The 6,255-nt window shown below is 40.6% G+C and overlaps 1 long non-coding RNA gene across 2 annotated transcripts in view; it reads right to left on the reverse strand.

Annotated features, from left to right (window-relative positions):
• Positions 1-2,657: 2,657 nt before the first annotated feature.
• Positions 2,658-6,255, reverse strand: part of LOC135104716 (uncharacterized) — an 8,575-nt gene continuing 4,977 nt past the window's right edge. Inside the window, exons 3-5 of one of the 2 annotated variants that reach the window (XR_010270513.1) lie at positions 4,889-5,058; positions 4,095-4,187; positions 2,658-3,233 (exon numbers count right to left, since the gene is read on the reverse strand). This is a non-coding gene — a long non-coding RNA (uncharacterized LOC135104716). Of the gene's footprint in view, positions 3,234-4,094; positions 4,188-4,888; positions 5,413-6,255 lie in introns of those variants that run through there. The other variant, XR_010270512.1, reaches the window with a different exon arrangement.

Consider the following 6,255-nt stretch of genomic DNA (forward strand, 5'->3'; position numbering starts at 1 on the left):
TTGAGTGTTTGTATTGAACTCATTAGCTTTGTAATAGTGTGCGTCTCATCATGCATTCATTAATGATGTAGAGTGGAAATGTCCACTCCTATCATGCATAATATCAATGCATTATTGGTTTATGTTGTTATTTGTGTATAAATTGTAAAGTTATGCCAGTCTATTTTAGTACAAACTAAATATCAGCTGGAAGAGAGGACAGGTAATGGCACACTAAAACACAGGAAGGGACAATGATATAACCATCCAATTTAACAATACACAGAGCAAGAAGAATGAGAAAGCAATAAAAATGGATTATTTAATGGATGATTAATAGACCCTCATTTGTAATGTTATTTCAGGCAAGAATATTAAAAGAGACAGCTGGCTTGCCCTTTGTACTTGTTCAGCTTGCCCTTAGCACTTGTTCATACATGACAGAATGAGAGATCTATGGGGGGGGTGACACCTGGAAATGGGTATGATTCATGAAGGGATTGATTGATTGGTTGACTGACTGATTAAGAAAAAAAAACGTAGCAGTGGAGGGTGGGGGGGGGGGGGAAGGCGCCCCCAACTTTCCAGTCATATATGGCGTGGAAGGGACAATACCAGCAAAGAAAAATATGAGAAAATGCATAATTTACTACAAAACCCAAAATGCGAAATAAAACCTTGCCAAATTGAACCTTCCCACGAAGGTAATGAATGGAGTTTTGATGCAATGAGCCACAGTTACTTAAAACACTCAACAAATATAACACCTGCCAAAAAAATAAAATAAATAAATAAAATCAATCAATAAATAAAGATAAAAACGCGAGAAAACCTTTAAATTATCACAACGCGAAATATACACACACGCTAAACTGGATGCGTCATTAATTAATATCCCCCCAATAGTTTATAGCCCCTCCCCTATTCATTGCTCCCCCCCCTCCCTGCCTTGAGGAACACCTTCACTTATGGCCTGCTGTTGGGTCAGATTTGAGCCATTTTAACCTCGAATTACATACAATACATACATACATATCGTCTCCTTGCAATAATTATAATAGTCTTCCTGGCTTAATTTTTGTTTATTCATTATTCCTTATGTATTTATTAATTATTTGTCATTTGTCTAATTCCTTATTTTATTTAGCCTCGGTATTTAACTAAGCATTTTTTTTTTTTCACTTTCTGACTGTGGCCCTTGCAATGAATGGCTTAATTGTTTATTTACTGTTCCTTACGTGTTTATTGATTATATGTGAGTTATTTATTTGATATTCATGATTTTTTTAACTTCGTATTTCTTTATATGATAGTTTTATCTTTTCGTGTTTTCTGGCTTAAGTTTTGTTTATTACTCCTTGTTTATGTTATTAGGTGTGTCATTAATTATTTGTCTTATTTCTCGTAGTTTAATGGATTTTTTAGCACTTTAATTATTAGAGTTCCTCACCAGTCATTTTATTCGATAGAGAGAGAGAGAGAGAGAGAGAGAGAGAGAGAGAGAGAGAGAGAGAGAGAGAGAGAGAGAGAGAGAGTCTAAATGAATGATAAAAAAAATAATAATCAGTTACAGTATTTTATTTATAAACAAGAACAATTCATGATAATAATAATAATAATAATAATAATAATAATAATAATAATAATAATAATAATATTTAAATACAAGGAGGAAAATGTGTAATAATAATAATAATAATAATAATAATAATAATAATAACAATAACTGCTTTTATCTTACTCACACAGATAAATAGTTTTATAAATAGTTTATTGACCATAAACATTGTGTACATACACACAAAATTAAATAGAACAGATAAAAATTTCAAAATGTAGTCAGTGACACACAGAAGACTGGTGACAAAACCTACTAAAGCCCATTAAATGATTGGGTGTCTCAAGTTTCCACATCATCAGTGGAACACTGCTTCTGAGCACTCAGGGATGGACAAGCTTTTCATGGCTTGTGTGAATGGAGACAAGACGTGTAGGGGATTTATTTGTTCTGTTTTTTCTTGTCCTACTCTCTCTTCCTCCCTCTTGACTCTTCCTTTGCTTCATCCTTTCTCTCTCTCTCTCTCTCTGGACTTTTCAGACATAGCTCCTTATGATTTTTTGGCAATCCCAAACCTGTTGACAGTATCCTTATCTGAGAGCCAAGGAGACCATGCAGAATGTGGCAGCATACCTATCATTGGTTGCAGAAGCATTTGAGCAGTGGAGTGATGGATGATTGTAGGAATGTGGTGGCATTGCTATCCACCATGACATTCATCCACATAACAGAACCATCTCACATTGTGCATTCAGCCTCAGGGAGAGGAACCTCTGTAGCCTTGGGCAGTAGCCCTTGGTCAGGTTTGCTCCAGAGTCAAACCTGCTTACCATCCGAGAATACCTTGGGGAGGAATGAGGAAGCCTTTTGCTCTGAACCCATGAAAATTGTTCAACCCTATAAGGGAAAAATATGAATGTTGAACAAATTGATGAAAAATGGAAGGATTAATGGGCTAAGTGTGTTGGATTACAGAGGGCTTTCTTTGAAGGACATTTTGAATGATACCATAATTTTGGCCCTTAGCCCAAGGTTGAATACTTCTGAACCGTTCTTGCATTTTTAAGCTAAGTAATATAAAATGCTCAATTAACAAAGGAAGGATAATGAAAAGATAAAACAAATCAGGAATTATATCAATTCATAGCTTTATCATAGTTCTAAGTCATAAATACTACAAAAATTAGTCAATCTCTTCAGAAATAATTATAAGATAAGCTTTAATAATAAAAAGTATGTATAAATAGATGAAATGTTGTCACCTTCACCAATGCCGGCTTCTTGTTATTCAGCACATGCTTGTGCTTCCTGAACACCGGTCTCATACTGGATAGAGACAGTAATGTATGGAGGTTTGATGCAATACAACATTTTATATAAGGATAAAAACTTGCATAAACTTCCTGTTTGTGTTTTTCTACTAAGGTGCAATTGTTAGGTGAGCATTTGCAACTTCCTACACTTAAACCATAACATCCCTACTACAGTGGCTCAGAGCCACACCATCACTTGTTGCTTGTCCACTAGTAAATAAGTTTTTTGTTTGTTCATTCTCATTCCTTCCCTATTTAAAACATCATTCCATCTTGTCATGGCCTCTTGAAGATCTTGTTGGCTTCCTGTCACGACAGCGACATCGTCTGCATAGGCCAGCATGATCTCTTTATCCTCCCTTACACACACTTCCTTCAGGCATCTGTCCATGTATATAATGAATAGCAAAGGAGAGAGCATCAATTATTCAATTATTCAATTATTCCTCACACACACACATACACACACACACACACACACACACACACACACACACACACACACACACACACACACACACACACACACACACAGGTAATAACAATAATATCTACCCTATATTGTAATGCACATTTTCATAATCACCACTGAATCATCATCATCATCATCATCAATATTTTTTATCAATAATATTAACAGTATTTATATATGTACATAGCATTACTATTATTACTACACACACACACACACACACACACACACACGTACATACACTCACCTCTCGGCAGGGGTGGTGGGGAACAGGAGGAGGAGGAGGAGGAGGAGGAGGAGGAGGAGGAGGAGGAGGAGGAGGAGGAGGAGGAGGAGGAGGAGGAGGAGGAGGAGGAGGAGGAGGAGGAGGAGGAGGAGGAGGAGGAGGAGGAGGAGGAGGAGGAGGAAGAGGAGGATTAACACTGTGTGAGTGACTGACAGACTGACTAACTGACTAACTCACTAACTGACTGAATGACTGACTAACTGACTGACTGAATGACTGACTAACTGACTAACTGAGTGACTGACTGACTGACTCACTGACTGATACATACATACATACAGACAGACACAAGTACACAAGAATAAAAAATAAAATACATAACTGAAAAATCATTGCAATACACAGACAGACAGACAGACCAATGACAGAAAGACAGACAGATGGAGACAAACTAAACAGATAGATAGATAGTGAAATGACCACACAAAACACACACACACACACACACACACACACACACACACACACACACACACACACACGCACCTGTTGAACATAGTAAGCTGTGGCACCAGGTTCAGACGGCCGCTCTACACAGCCTCGGACGCCTCCTGTGCCAACTCCTTGCATCGAACGAACCTGTGTAGACATGAAAGTAAGCAAGCAAGTGTTTATGGCTAATTATAATACTCAATATGCCAGTATCATCTCCAGCATCACCATCTGCTCACCACTGGGGACTCTCCTGGGGAGAGTTAGGAGAGTGAGAGAGGGGAGGGAGAGAGAGGGAGAGGAGAGGAAGAGAGAAGGGGAGTCTTGGAGATGGTTTGGGGTGAGTCTGGGATGGTCTGGATACATTGGGAATGAGAGAGAGAGAGAGAGAGAGAGAGAGAGAGAGAGAGAGAGAGAGAGAGAGAGAGAGAGAGAGAGAGAGAGAGAGAGAGAGAGAGAGAGAGAGAGAGAGAGAGAGAGAGAGAGAGAGAGAGAGAGAGAGAGAGAGAGAGAGAGAGAGAGAGAGAGAGAGAGAGAGAGAGAGAGAGAGAGAGAGAGAGAGAGAGAGAGAGAGGCTGTGAAAGGCTGGAAGAGGCTGTGAGAAGTTGGGATGGACTGGAAGTCCATCCCAACAGTTTGGGACAGTTTGGGGTGAGTCTGGAATGGTCTGGATACACTGGGAATGAGATAGAGTGAGAGAGAGGCTGTGAGTGGCTGTGAATAGCTGGGAGAGGGTGTGATAGGTTGTGAGAGGCTGAGAAAAGACAGTGAGAGGGTGGAGAAAATAATGGGAAACTGGAAAAATGAAAAGGAGAGATAGAAAGAGACACACAGGTAGACAGACACACCTGTAGGAAGGGCTCCTTAATATCCCCTTATCAGCTGGAGGGAGGGCTACAGGTAATAATCTTTTCTTCTTCCTTATCCGTGCCTCCTCCTCGTCCTCCTCTTCCTTTTCCTCCTCCACCTCGTACTCCGGAACTGGCGACCCCACCACCGGCACCTCCGACATGGCCTCCTGCGGGATGGTAAGGTAGTTAGGGAACTGTCTGAGTTAGCGTGTGTGTGTATGTTGGTTAAGTTTGGTTAAGTGTTAAATAAAGAATGGTACTCTATATTAATTTCAATATTTATCTACTTATTATCTGTATTTTGAAGATACATGTACCATTTGAACTGTAAACCTTTGTAATTGTCTGTCTCCTGCACACCCAGCTCGTCAACACCCCTGTGCCTGCAAACGGGTCACTGAACATTAAATAAACTTGTCTCAGTCCCCTACATACACACAAGTGGCTGGCCAAACACTGCATCAACACAAACAATGGATAAACAGTGGGAATCTGCTGGTCTGAGTCCCCTACATACACACAAGTGGCTGGCCAAACACTGCATCAACACAAACAGTGAATAAACAGTGAGAATCTGCTGGTCTGAGCCCCCAAAACACACTAGTGGCTGGCCAAACACTAGATCAACACAAACAGTGAATAAACAGTGGGAATCTGCTGGTCTGAGCCCCCAAAACACACAAGTGGCTGGCCAAACACTAGATCAACACAAACAGTGGATAAACAGTGGGAATCTGCTGGTCTGAGTCCCCTACATAAACACAAGTGGCTGGCCAAACACTAGATCAACACAAACAGTGGATAAATAGTAGGAATCTGCTGGTCTGAGCCCCCAAAACACACAAGTGGTTGGCCAAACACTGCATCAACACAAACAGTGGATAAACAGTGGGAATCTGCTGGTCTGAGTCCCCTACATACACACAAGTGGCTGGCCAAACACTGCATCAACACAAACAGTGAATAAACAGTGGGAATCTGCTGGTCTGAGTCCCCTACATACACACAAGTGGCTGGCCAAACACTGCATCAACACAAACAGTGGATAAACAGTGGGAATCTGCTGGTCTGAGTCCCCTACATACACACAAGTGGCTGGCCAAACACTGCATCAACACAAACAATGGATAAACAGTGGGAATCTGCTGGTCTGAGTCCCCTACATACACACAAGTGGCTGGCCAAACACTAGATCAACACAAACAGTGAATAAACAGTGGGAATCTGCTGGTCTGAGTCCCCTACATACACACAAGTGGCTGGCCAAACACTAGATCAACACAAACAGTGGATAAACAGTGGGAATCTGCTGGTCTGAGTCCCCTACATAAACACAAGTGGCTGGCCAAACACTAGATCAACAC

Source organism: Scylla paramamosain, chromosome 11 (genome assembly GCF_035594125.1).
Source record: "Scylla paramamosain isolate STU-SP2022 chromosome 11, ASM3559412v1, whole genome shotgun sequence".
NCBI classification, from domain to species: Eukaryota; Metazoa; Arthropoda; class Malacostraca; order Decapoda; family Portunidae; genus Scylla; species Scylla paramamosain.